A 13906-nucleotide genomic window follows, 5' to 3' on the forward strand; every position below is an offset into this window, starting at 1 on the left:
GTAGAATTTTTGGCCTTGATGTTATAGACTCTGCTTGGCGGGTGCACTCCAGCTTCTAATGAGGAAGAATTATGGTAAGTTCACTTTTCCAAGGCGAATGTGAGATGTGAGTGACGAGACAGCATAGTTGCATTTCTTTCTAAAGTTGAGGCTACCTTGCTTGGTGGTCCCATTGCGCCTCCATCTGAGTTGGAAGGCATCTGTTCACTTCCCCTACAGTAGGGGAGACGAGTAGCCCATTGGTGTTCCACCAGGACTACTTACAGCATGCGACGGACACCTGCCTTCATCCAACCAACCATTCAAGGGTGCGCGACACGCGCACCGAACGGAGCTACTCAACGCAGACCCTGCTACTTGGTACCATAGCAGCAGACTGCATGTCACCATTTGAGGCCGACTCCTCAGGGAAGATTCAGGAAAGTACTGTCTGCAGTCTGCAATGACCCGCCTACTCACCAGCCTCCTGAGATGAAAACGACGACAAACACACGGCGAACAGGCTCAGACAGAGCTTGTTTCTGATACTAATGTCCACACGGGCATTGCATCACTACAACAGACAGTTCTGCTACCCATGTGACACAATAAACTCAACGTATCTTCCTTCCGTGTAAGTAATCCTGGACATAATCCAAAACTTTATGACCATTTCCCATAATGACGTTGGATGCCGCCAGGTGGCGTTACGTGCACGTGATGCCGTAGCAGGAATATGAAAGCGGAGCGGACACGGACGGGGGATCACCCTAACAAAGATACGGGCTCCAAATAGGGAAATCCATTGAGATAAGCGACTTTGACAAAGGGCTGATTATTATCACGCAGAACCTGTGAACGAGTACTCGAGAGCGGCGAAATTGGTCGAATGTTCATATGATACTGTAGTGAGCATTTGCGGAAAGAAGTAGAATGACAATGAAACTATCACTAGGCACTAAATGGTTGGACGTCCACGCCTCTTCACAGAACGTGCGGTTCGGAGGCTTGTCTGTTCTGTAAAGAAGGATAGATGATGTCCTGTGGCATCTCTGCCGAAAGAGCGCAGTGCTTGAGCACGCACAAGTGTTTCGGAGTACACCGTTCACCTTACATTGTTGAACATAGAGCTCCGCCGCAGATCACATCTATGCATTCACATGCTGACCCACCGTCATCGTCAGGTACGATTGCAGTGGCACGGGACCATCGGGATTCGACCGTCGATCAATGGAAACGTGTCGGCTCTTCGGCTGACTCACATTTTTGTTTCACTAGATCGATGGTCATCTCCACAATGGCAGTCATCGAGGAGAGAGCGTCTCGAAACGTGTAGCGCGCCACTGACGCAGGTTGCTGGGAGCAGAATTATGCTATGGGAGACTTTCTCCAGCGCTTGCATGGGACCTGTGGTAGTAATCGAAGAACCTCTGACTGCTGCGAACCACCTGAATCTCTTTATGATTGATGTCTTCCTCGACGGCAATGTCGTCTTTCAGCAGTATAATTGTCCTTTCTCGGAGCCATAAACGTGCTACAGTGGTTCGAGAAGCATTGTAGTGAACTCACGTTGATGTCTCGGCGACCAGATTCACCTGATGTAAATCATGCGGAACCCATCTGGGTCACAATCGGGTGCCATCACTTCGTACGCAAAGCAGCAGCCTGTTATTTATGTGAAGTACATGGTCTGTGCGTAGGCAACTAATGACATATACCTCCACAAACCTCCCAACGATCTGTCGAATCCGTGATGAGCAGAATCAGTGCTGAATTTCGTTCCAAAGACGGACAAACAAGCTATAAAGCAGGTGGTCACAATGTTTTGGCTTATCAGTGCACATAATGCATTTCATGGACCAAGGAGGCTTTGCTTACCAGACAATTTGTACATGATGAGAATGCAGCTATGAACAGGGATAGGTGATAGATCGAAACTAAGCTACTGGCGTGTTCCACGTAAGAGGACATTTTCTACAAATAATGTTGGGCGTCCCACGATGAACTAGTAATCGAAGGTATACTTCTAGATTAAGTGAAAGGTAACTATTTCCTGCTTGAGTTGTTCGCAAACATTGTGGTGCTGTTGGAAAGTATACGCACTAGGCAAACGTGTTAAAGACAAGTGATACCAGAAACAAATGAAGGTTGGGACACACAGTTACTGGCTTGTACTTCTTGACGTTAATGTGGTGTCGTAGCTGTCTATAAAGACTATACACTGAATGACAGCTTGGTGTACTCCGTAGGGAGTAGACTAGAGAAACTTTGAGATGAGCTGAGTCTTTCCAAGACTGCCGCGCGGGATTAGCCGAGTGCACTCAGGCGCTGCAGTCATGGACTGTGTGGCTGGTCCTGGCGGAGGTTCGAGTCCTCCCTCAGGCATGGGTGTCTGTGTTTGTCCTTAGGATCATTTAGGTTAAGTAGTGTGTAAGCGTAGAGACTGATGACCTTAGCAGTTAAGTCTCATAAGATTTCCCACACATTTGAACATCTTTCCAAGACTGTCTTGAACTCCACATCGTCAATAAGACACTGAAAGTGAAATTCGCCCTGTCTCCAGTGACCCTAACTACGTGTCTCGTACCGACAAAGTGAAATATAATGAACCACGCTAGTGTGTCAAACTAAGAAATGCCTCAAGTTGGTAATAGGTAACGTGTGTTATCTGCTATTTCAGGAAATGACTGTTAAGTATTGATAACTAGCATTGGTGCTTGCTTATGTACACTTGTATATTATTACTGAAGAGAATGATACATCTACCAGTCCGGTGATACATTTTTTCTTACACCGTCACTGGTATGATAAGAAGGTCGTTATTTTACCCTTATATATTTAATGCAATGGTTGTACAATTATGTAAGTCTATTGCGTATTTTACGAAGCGTAGAGTCTCCCTGTGGAGAGAACAAAATTAGTGGTTTTATAACTTCAAGGAGTCTCAGGTTAATTCTCACTTGTTTTATCTGGTTTACAACTAAGAACAACTATTACTTTTTTGCGCACATCAGACACATATCGAAATTCCTTGATTTCATAAAAATATTTTACAAGACCACTTCATCAACTTTATATATCTGAGTCCTTAATTTTTTGATGATATTTTTCAGTATGTGTTGCTGATCTTTATGTTACATTCCTTTGTGAATGTAATTTGATTTTTAGTGTAAATGAAGTTAGAACTGTATTTCTAGATTTGAACGACGAAACTATGTATTGATATTTTTTTTAATTTTTTATTGGACTTTAGGGTTCTGTATTTAAACAAATGTTTTTCTTATTTGTGTCATGTGCAGTAATGAATGTGTGAGTGCTGGTCAAGTTAGTGCACTGTCCAAATAAGGAACTAACATGATTTACTAATACATGCTTTAATAAAGAATGAATGCGAGTAGTCAAGTAAATTTTCATTATCGTGGGAGTAAGCGCGGGTCAGTCAATAATGGGGGAAACCGCCAGGAGGTTGCTGCCCGTCTTTTCAGAAGAAAGCGCAGGAAGAGGTGGTCGCTACGAGCAGCGACAGACGCAGCTTTTGTCAGGACTGGCGAGGACCAGTGACCTTCCTGCAGCTTTAGCGTAATGCTATGCACTCTGTGCGAAATGGATCCAGGCCACATTCACGGAAGTAATTACTGTGGCGTGACAAGCACCCGCGTTCAAGGAGAGTCTTAGAAGTCGCCTTCCAGAAACGCTAGGCAAGGGGTGGTCAGTCAGAGATAAACATCTTAAGGTTTCGTGTGAAACGTCGATGCTGCTTTGTGAACAGGAATTCTTTCCTCTTTATAAACCACTAGGCTGACCTTTCGGCACCACTTGACATCAGGTGAATAACCTTTGGCCTAAAACGTTGTAAGAGAGCTACTCATTGGCTAACCTAAACAAATAGCACAGTAGGATAAGTCAGTACACCAGTTTCTCGGAAGGGCATACGTCGAGATCATCACATCGGCTAAAGCATCGAACTGGCTGAAGATTGGAAGAACAGCTCAGAACTGCATAAAAATTACAAGCCTGGGCCTGTAACAATTGGTTCATACAGCAAACCTTTGCATGGAGAGGAGATAGTTATCTTGCTAACAAAACTATTACTGGTCAACGTTTTGTAGAGCCGTTTTCATTGGTGCACGAGAACTGAGCGGACTTGCAGAGTGCAAAACGCAGGCAGTATCGCTAGAGGAAGAGAATACTTAATTCAGAGACTTCATCTGCAGTTCCGCGGGAGAGCTAAAATGTCTTAACCCGCAATAGATTACGGCGCCCACTATGCATCACGCATCTGAGTACATAACATGGTGAGAGATTGCGGCTTGCGTGAGCAATGTACGAGAATTAACGTGTGATTGTTGGTGTGTTTGGAATTAGCCTCAGAAACCAATGGTTTCACGAGTGATTGAAGGCTCATTGCACCTTAATCGAAAATGTTAGCTGCACATGTAGTTCTTTCATTCTTTCGACAAACTCGGCGAGTTACTGCGTGATCGTCGTGGAGTTAATTTCCCATAATTCACATGTAGTGAACTGTCTTGTCCCATTCACTTGGAGTATCCAGTTTTTGCCGAGATATTCACATGTTAGATTAGCATTGACTGATGTTAACAATTGGAAATTTTCTCTTGTCCTGCTTTACTTATGACTGAAATGATGCTGAAGTAATTTGTTATTCGTGTATACCAGCAGGGAACTTCATAGTTAGATTAACAATGTGTGTGCTATCTTTTCTGTAGTACAGCACTCATGTTTCATGTTTGCTGGGGCCACTCCTGTCCCGTTAGTTATCGTTACGTGACATCTTTTTCACTAATTGCTTATGAGTCCCTGGAAAGCGATCCAACTATCAGCCAGTGCAACCAATTCAGATCATTGTGTCATCCAAAGGGGTGCGTCGAAGGCTCACTCGACTCTCACAAAGAGCTCAAAATGGTTCAAATGGCTCTAAGCGCTATTGGGCTTAACATCTGAAGTCATCAGTCCCCTAAACTTAGAACTACTTAAAATTAACTAACCTAAGGACATCACACACATCCATGCCCGAGACAGGATTAGAATCTGCGACCGTAGCAACAGTGCGGTTCCGGACTGAAGCGCCTAGAACCGCTCGGCCACAGCTGCCGGCACACACCTCGTGTGTGGTTTCATTGACGAGAACACAGCAAAACCCATCACCCGATTTTCCAGAAACTTTCCTCAGTGGAAGAGGGGTCAAAATTTAGCGCCTAGTGATAGTTTCACTGTCCTTGTACCTCTTTCCGTAGATGCTGACGACAGTAGCACGTGACATTCAACCAGCTTCGCCGTTCTTGTTCACAGTCTCTGCCTAATAATAGTGTGCCCTTTTTCAACGGATTTTTCTTAGTGGATTTCCCCATTGGCATCCCATATCTTCCTGGGATGATCCCCCATCCGTGTCTGCTCCGCTTACGTGCTGTTTCTTCGGCATCATCTGCCCGCAACGCTACAAGGAGGCATCCGACTTCGCGGAGGGCAGTGGTCATGATGTTTTGGCTTATCTGTGTAAATTTGTATGGATGCAATTTTAATAATGATCAAAATTAGCTAGCCTCTGATATTTCTGCTAAGAAATCTATTCATGCAAGGAAGATGTTATAAACAGATGTATGGGACATTCCCGGAAAAAGTGAGAGGAGTACGAAACAGTTGTATTAATGCTCAGAAACTGAAAAAATGAAGTGAGTAAGAATCTGTTATACTGGTAAACTCCAATAACCTATTCTGCAGGAAAACAAGTGATACGACTCATGAATTTACACGGTTCTTAAAGGATACCTAAGCTAAATAGCGTGCTGTGAATGTATTACCAGGTGGTAACAGGGGACCTCCCTACAGCGAGGTGTTCGATTTTGTGAAACATCGTAACAGGTGAAACCTCTGTGTCAGATCGGTGCTTCAGCCTGAAAACATGCTTCTCACAGGCAATTCTCCTGCCAAAAGTATATATGAAGTGGTTTGGAAACAAAATTGCAATAATCTAAAGTGGTATATAACAGCCAACACCGATACCGATAACGCAAGTACTTCAGAAGTAATCGCAATAGTAAACTCTTCCCAAATAGCAGTGTATTATAAATCTTTATGAAAGGATTAGTTGCTCTACTTTGTCCCGAGCGCATGGGTGCGCATCTTCGATAGACTATAAACTCCCGTTCACCCTGTACCTCGACTGGGGCGTTCTATGTGCCTCTGTCTGTATACGGGAGTACTAAAATGTGAACCATTTTCTGCTGGAAACAGACGACTGTTGACTACTGAATCACGTTGGTTACTATGGTACCACCAGTTACTTCCAGTCATTCTTAAATACGATAACTTATCTCAACGAAAGGAACAGTAATATTCATAATACGGGGTGTTCAAAAAGTCTCCCCGCAGTGCCGTATGATTGTTAACCAAACGTGCCGTATGATTGTGGGTCCCACATTTTTCAACGAAACAATAAATGCACAACGATACTGCAGTGATATTCTGTACCCATTCATAGGAGAACTTGTGTTAAGTGAAATACTGAATGGTTATTTTCAACAAGATGGTGCAACCGCGCATACAGCACGCGTTTCTATTTCACTGCTTGCTGATGTTTTTGGTGATCGCATAACTTCACAGGGACTTTCACCTCCACGATCGCCTAACACCACCTGACTTTTTCTTCTGGCGTGCAGCGAAAGCAACTGTCTATAAAAACAGTCCAAATCCTTCGATGAATTCAAAACTGCAATATCCACTTTCACTGCTTCTGTTACAGAAGAAATGTTACAGCTTGTGTTTGGAAACATGATTAGACGAATTGAATTGTGTATTCAACAACGGGGGGGGGGGGGGGGGGGGGGACACTTTCAACATTTAATGTGAAAATTTGTAAGTAAAAATGCGGCACGCGCGGCTAACAATCATACGGCACTGCGGAGAGACTTTTTCAGCACCCCGTACTTGAAAATTGCTGTTACGCAATTTCAGTAAGATATCTGGTCTTACCTATCCGAATGTTAGAGGTCACAAATTTTCCCGTGTGAAACTTAAATGGTGAAAAAAGTATGGTGGTCCAAGCTTAGGCAACACTGATGCCTTCCTATAGTTACGAAATTGGCAGTATGATCTTCAGAAGCCGTAAACACAGTTGGATGCTGACGCAGGTTTTGACCCTCCCCTCCAGAGTTCAATTCCCGGCAGGTGCGGGAATCGTTCCAATCTCTCCAGGCCTGCCCTGGTCCACTTACCCTGCTAACAGGTACAATCAGTTCGCCAACCTCCCCCTCCTAGTGCTGCGGTGAATGAAAGGCCAGTAGCCTGGTCACGTATTTGGCGGCACAGGCTTTTAGTATGGAAGAAGGGTGAGGGGAAGAGAAGGTAATAAATTGTGATCCTCTCAGAAACCGGCAACGGCCTTGCCGCAGTGGATACACCGGTTCCCGTCAAATCACCGAAGTTAAGCGCTGTCGGGCGTGGCCGGCACTTGGATGGGTGACTATCCGGACCATCATGCGCTGTTGCCATTTTTATGGGCGCACTCGGCCTCGTGATGCCAATTGAGGAGCTACTCGACCGAATAGTAGCGGCTCCGGTCAAAGAAAACCATCGTAACGACCGGGAGAGCGGTGTGCTGACCACACGCCCCCCCTATCCGCATCCTCCTCTGAGGATGACACGGCGGTCGGATGGTCCTGATGGGCCACTTGTTCTGATGATGGAGAGCTCCCAGAAACCAAGCCTAGATCACGTGACTGTAAACAGACTCCGTGTTCTTAGGGCAGCGTCACCTCCTTGTAAGGTTGATGTTGCTAGTTCGAAGCCCAACTACTTGATGAACGTCAGTTTTAAATCTGACGCTGCTGTGTGTAAGTGCATGTCCACATCGGGAAACAATCAATACTGACAGAAAGGTGAACTAATAAAGCATTAGCTTAGTAATTCATCTCGAGGTAACGAATTATTGAAATACAATTCCTCACAAAAGACTTACCCACGCAGAAGACCTAAATGAACTTCAGCGCAGCTTCGTACATGTACACAGCACTGGTGAGTTTATAAACGATTAGAATTGCTATTCTCTGTGACAGGCAGAAAGGCCACCAGAGTATATTAATGTTGTTCGTGTTTAGCATTGTTATCAATCCCGCCATGATATATAAGGAGTGTGAACAGTGATCACTGAGAAGGATACGGAGATATCGCGTACTCGTCTGAGACAGCTTTATGAGCACATGATAGAGTCTGAAAGGAACCTGTTTCTGGATACCCATTTGGCCGGGTGGTCGAACTGTGCTAAATCCCGATTTGTGGGGTACTTACACGTGTCAGTGACTCTATGTTGGAATGAATGAGAACTCGAGGACAGGGATACTCGTCAAGTTTCTGGTTGAATACGTCTGCCCACCTCAAAGGGAGAATCGCCGTGTTATGCACCTAGCACATGGTACCCTCTTCACATCTGTTCCTTCCATGCTGAAACAAATACTGCACTCTCTGCAACATTCTGTGTAGTCCTGCAACATTAGTCAGAGACTAGCAGCAGCTGGAGTAGAGAACTACCGTCCCATGCGTAGTGTGCCGTTGACAACGTTAACGGTTTCGTTTGGAGCGATGCTGTGAGTGGGAAGCATGGACTGATAGTGAATGGGGTCGCATTGTGTTCAGAGAAGAATCGCAGTTCTTTACTGCCCCGAATGAAAATATTCGGCGAGTATGGCCGAGGCCTGGGGATGCGTCCCATTCTAGCAGAGTGTTTTGGAGGGGGACAGCAGTGTAGCTCCTGACGTCACAATGTAGCGAGCCATCGGGTTTGACATCGGGGTACGCCTGGTAGTGATGGAGGGAAGGCTGAGTGACAACAGTTAAGTCGGGGACATCTTGCGTCCTCATGTGTTACCTGTCATGTGACAGTACAGTGGACCCATTTTTCAACAGGACAATGCTCGTCCACACATGACGCATGTCTCTGTGGGTTATCCTGTGGCCAGCAACATACTATATCTGTCCCTGACAGAACACGCGCGGGACCAGCTTTGACGTCAGCTTCGTTTCAGTGTCTGTATTCAGGATATCGAGGACTACTTAATACGGTCATGTGCCAGCTTGTCTTGGGACAAGTTGTGAAACCCTTTCCAAAGAAATCAGTTCATCCATGCAGGTCAGAGGTGGAGCAATGTCATATTGATAAGTAGGCTCGTACTGCGAGGTTCTTTGTAATATTCGTTTTCGTGAACTTTCAGGATATCAAGGACTACTTACTACGGTCATGTGCCAGCTTGTCTTAGGACACGTTGTGAAACCCTTTCCAAACAGATCAGTTCATCCATGCAGGTCAGAGGTGGTGCAATGTCATATTGATAAGTGGGCTCGTACTGCGAGGTTCTTTGTAATATTCGATTTTGTGAACTTTCTCAATCCGTGAAGTTCATTTAGGTTCCTCCTCCATTTATGGCTGCTTCACATTTTTTTGTCAGGCAGTGTAGTTGAAAGACAATTAGAAATAAAAATTCAACGAACTTGCGGGAATGTATCGATAGTTCGACCCCCAAATTTTCAAGGCACTAATGCAATGAGACAGCGCTGTGGAAGGGTGTTAAAACCGTCGGTAGGAGGGGCTAGTCGATCAAAACCCATTAGACGACATATGCTGGAATGCATCAAATATACAGAAAACAAATAGCGCCACAACAAACCAACGACGACCAACATTACAAGTTATCGATAGTGAATATCAATTACCAGTGGGTGAGCAAGCAGCATTAGCTTCCTTCCTCTGTTGTTTGACTAGGGAGAGAACAGGAGTCCACAGATACCTCAGTGTTTATTTATAAGATCATTTCCTAATTTACTCTCCAGTGCCTTCTTAGTAACACTATCGCAGTAGCTTGAAATGTACGCCAGACTCTGTGTTTTCACACTGCACAGCACGACCGGCACAGAGGTAATGTTCTGCAATAGCAGATTTGCTTATCTGTTGTAAGCGTGTATCATGCTTATGCTCTATACAACGATCTCCACGGTCCTGATGGTTTAACCAATGTATAACACATCAAAACCGTATAGGATACGGTGGACACCCACATTACGTACACCAAGATCATCCATTATATGCTATGAAAGGGCCCTAATCCAAATTAGTGGTTGCAAAACACACTTCACTCCGTCTTTCCGCCAAATAGGACCAATTATTTTGGAAATGCTGCCTGCGTCAGGTTCAAATGATTCAAATGGCTCTGGGCACTATGGGATTTAACATCTGAGTTCATCAGTTTCCTAGAACTTAGAACTACTTAAACCTAACTAACCTAAGGACATCACACACATCCATGCCCGAGGCAGGATTCGAACCTGCGACCGTAGCGGTCGCGCGGTTACAGACTGAAGCTCCTGCGTCAGGGAAGTAGGCCGTAAACTTAGGTGCCACCCTGTTATTTTTATCATTCACCCGATTCACGATAGACAGATAGCGTAACGTCATTATAATCTTTCAACTGCAACCATTCCGGTCAAAAATGATTTCGAGGTGAGCTAAATAAACTTACACAACTTTCAGGGGCTGACGTGGTATGGTCCCTATGAAACATGCTACGAAGTATCCCTTCAAGCTGAACCGGATGGTGACAGCTATTAGCCTGAAGATACAAATCATTGCGAGTTAGCTTCCTACAGACGACATATTCCACTGTAAAATAAACCGTCCTCCTGACCAACACATCAAGAAAGGAAAGGCAGTCATCATTTCAAGCTCCATAGTAAAACGAAAACTCGGGTGAATTGAATTCAGATGAAGGAAGGCTTCTCAAACTCCAGATCGCGTTCCTCGAAATCTTCTATAAACAATTTGGCCGCTGTAGGTGACTACAGGCTCCTCATCACAACTCCATCTGCCCGTTCAAAGAACTGGTCGTAAATGAATATCAAAACATATGTAAATATGCAAGTTAATTCAACACCAAACCTAATCTTAGTTACCCGAACGAATTTGACATGGGAACGAGCGTGGAAAAGACAGTTCAAATCAAAACTTATTAAAAAATCAGTATAATTCAAATTTAATCCCTTTTAACCGACGTAAGAAATCGGCCTAGTACCTTAGGTGATGTACACTCCGACATACACTACTGGCCATTAAAATTGCTACACCACGAAGGTGACGCGCGACAGACGCGAAATTTAACCGACAGGAAGAAGATGCTGTGATATGCAAATGATTAGCCTTTCAGAGCATTCACACAAGGTTGGCGCCGGTGGTGACATCTACAACGTGCTGATATGAGGAAAGTTTCCAACCGATTTCTCATACACAAACAGCAGTTGACCGGCGTTGCCTGGTGAAACGTTGTTGTGATACCTCGTGTAAGGAGGAGAAATACGTACCATCACGTTTCCGACTTTGATGAAGGTCGGATTGTAGCCTATCGCGATTGCGGATTATCGTATCGCGACACTGCTGTTCGCGTTGGTCGAGATCCAATGACTGTTAGCAGAATACGGAATCGTTGGGTTTAGGAGGGTAATACGGAACGCCGTGCTGGATCCCAACGGCCTCGTATCACTAGCAGTCGAGATGACAGGCATCTTATCCGCATGGCTGTAACGGATCGTGCAGCCATGTCTCGATCCCTGAGTCAACAGATGGGGACGTTTGCAAGACAACAACCATCTGCACGAACAGCTCGACGACGTTTGCAGCAGCCATCGACTATCAGCTCAGAGACCATAGCTGCGGTTACCCTTGACGCTGCATCACAGACAGGAGCGCCTGCGATGGTATACTCAACGACGAACCTGGGTGAACGAATGACAAAACGTCCTTTTTTTGGATTAATCCAGGTTCTGTTTACAGCATCATGACGGTCGCATCCGTGTTTGGCAACATCGCGGTGAACGCACGTTAGAACCGTGTATTCGTCATCGCCATACTGACGTATCGCCCGGCGTGATGGTATGGGGTGAAATTGGTTACACGTTTCGGTCACTTCTTGTTCACACTGATAGCACTTTGAACAGTGGACGTTACATTTCAGATGTGTTACGACCCGTGGCTGTACCCTTCATTCGATCCCTGCGAAATCCTATATTTCAGCAGGACAATGCACGACCGCATGTTGTAGGTCCTGTACGTGCCTTTCTGGATACAGAAAATGTTCGACTGCTGCCCTGGCCAGCACATTCACCAGATCTCTCACCGATTGAAAACGTCTGGTCAATGGTGGCCGAGCAACTGGCTCGTCACAATACGCCAGTCACTACTCTTGATGAACTGTGGTATCGTGTTGAAGCTGATGGGCAGCTGTACCTGTACACGCCATCCAAGCTCTGTTTGACTCAATACCCAGGCGTATCAAGGCCTTTATTACGGTTAGAGGTGATTGTTCTGGGTACTGATTTCTTAGGATCTATGCACCCAAATTGCGTGAAAATGTAATCACATGTCAGTTCTAATATAATATATTTGTCCAGTGAATACCCGCTTATCATCTGCATATCTTCTTGGTGTAGCAATTTTAATGGCCAGTAGTGTAGAAGTATACTGAAGCACCAATATCACTCACAGTAGGCCCAAGAGGAACAACCCCTTCCTGAGGAACAACCCCTTCCTCATATATCTTCGGAAGGCCATATAATCTATGATCAGTACAATCTGAGTGAAGACTTTAGATAGTCTATTGCGACAAGGGAATTTTTTTCAGGAGGTTGTTAGTCTTTTTCTCAAGCATTTGTTTAGGGTCAGCACAGAGTCTGCGATACCCTGCATCAGACAATAAACACTTCATTTTTTGAGAACGATGTCGGCTGTTCACGCAGGCGTATCGTATCTCTTGCCCGTAGTTAACATAACATCAGGAACTATTTGCCTCAGCTGTTGTTGTGTTATTGTTGGACGAAAGTGCCTCAGTAAACACTCGACATAGTTCTGTCCTAACCTCTTCGGCATCTATAACTGGGAAACGACTGGGTGTTGTTGCGGAGTTCAAACTTCCCTAATTTTATTAAAGTTGCGTCGTACGAAGATTTTTTCTTTGAGACTGATAACAGAAGTTCGAGATGTAATGTCACAGTAGCCACAAAAACATTCAAACTTAGTCGAATACCAGGCAGATACAGTTAAAATTTTTGAGTCAGACGGTAACTTTATCATCATCATCACTACCAACTTCCGAGATTTCCTCGCAGTTGGCCTACCAGAGATGTATTATAGTGTACCGTTATCTCCCGACCAGGAGGACCATATTTCTGACTTGAGGATTTCCTTCTCTCAGACGAATTGCTTCTCCACAGTTGACGAGGTCCACCTCTCCTCTAGCGCTAGTTTTGAACCGATCCGGGAGATTAGTTTACTCGATATTCGCTGCATCTTGCAAGCATTTCCTATACGTCACCTGGGCAGAAGTCCGATGGGAGACTGCAACGGACAACTTTATCCAAAAAACATCAAATACAGATGCTAAATACAAAATGGAAATACAGATGCAAATACAAACCACTGACGCAAAAACAAAGGCACATAAAAAATGTACCAAGTACAAATACAAATGCAAACTACTGGCACAAATGTAGATAGAAACATTCAAAGATAAAGGTTTAAAAACCACAAATGGAGATTAAAAAATGGGAGACGCGAATACAGATCCAGATAAATACACTCCTGGAAATGGAAAAAAGAACACATTGACACCGGTGTGTCAGACCCACCATACTTGCTCCGGACACTGCGAGAGGGCTGTACAAGCAATGATCACACGCACGGCACAGCGGACACACCAGGAACCGCGGTGTTGGCCGTCGAATGGCGCTAGCTGCGCAGCATTTGTGCACCGCCGCCGTCAGTGTCAGCCAGTTTGCCGTGGCATACGGAGCTCCATCGCAGTCTTTAACACTGCTAGCATGCCGCGACAGCGTGGACGTGAACCGTATGTGCAGTTGACGGACTTTGAGCGAG

General features: G+C 45.0%; 1 pseudogene; it reads left to right on the forward strand.

Moving 5' to 3' along the window:
* The first annotated feature begins 7369 nt into the window (after positions 1-7369).
* On the forward strand, positions 7370-7487 carry LOC126099903 (5S ribosomal RNA; annotated as a pseudogene).
* Positions 7488-13906: the final 6419 nt, after the last annotated feature.

Source organism: Schistocerca cancellata, chromosome 1, assembly GCF_023864275.1.
Source record: "Schistocerca cancellata isolate TAMUIC-IGC-003103 chromosome 1, iqSchCanc2.1, whole genome shotgun sequence".
Lineage (NCBI taxonomy): Eukaryota > Metazoa > Arthropoda > Insecta > Orthoptera > Acrididae > Schistocerca > Schistocerca cancellata.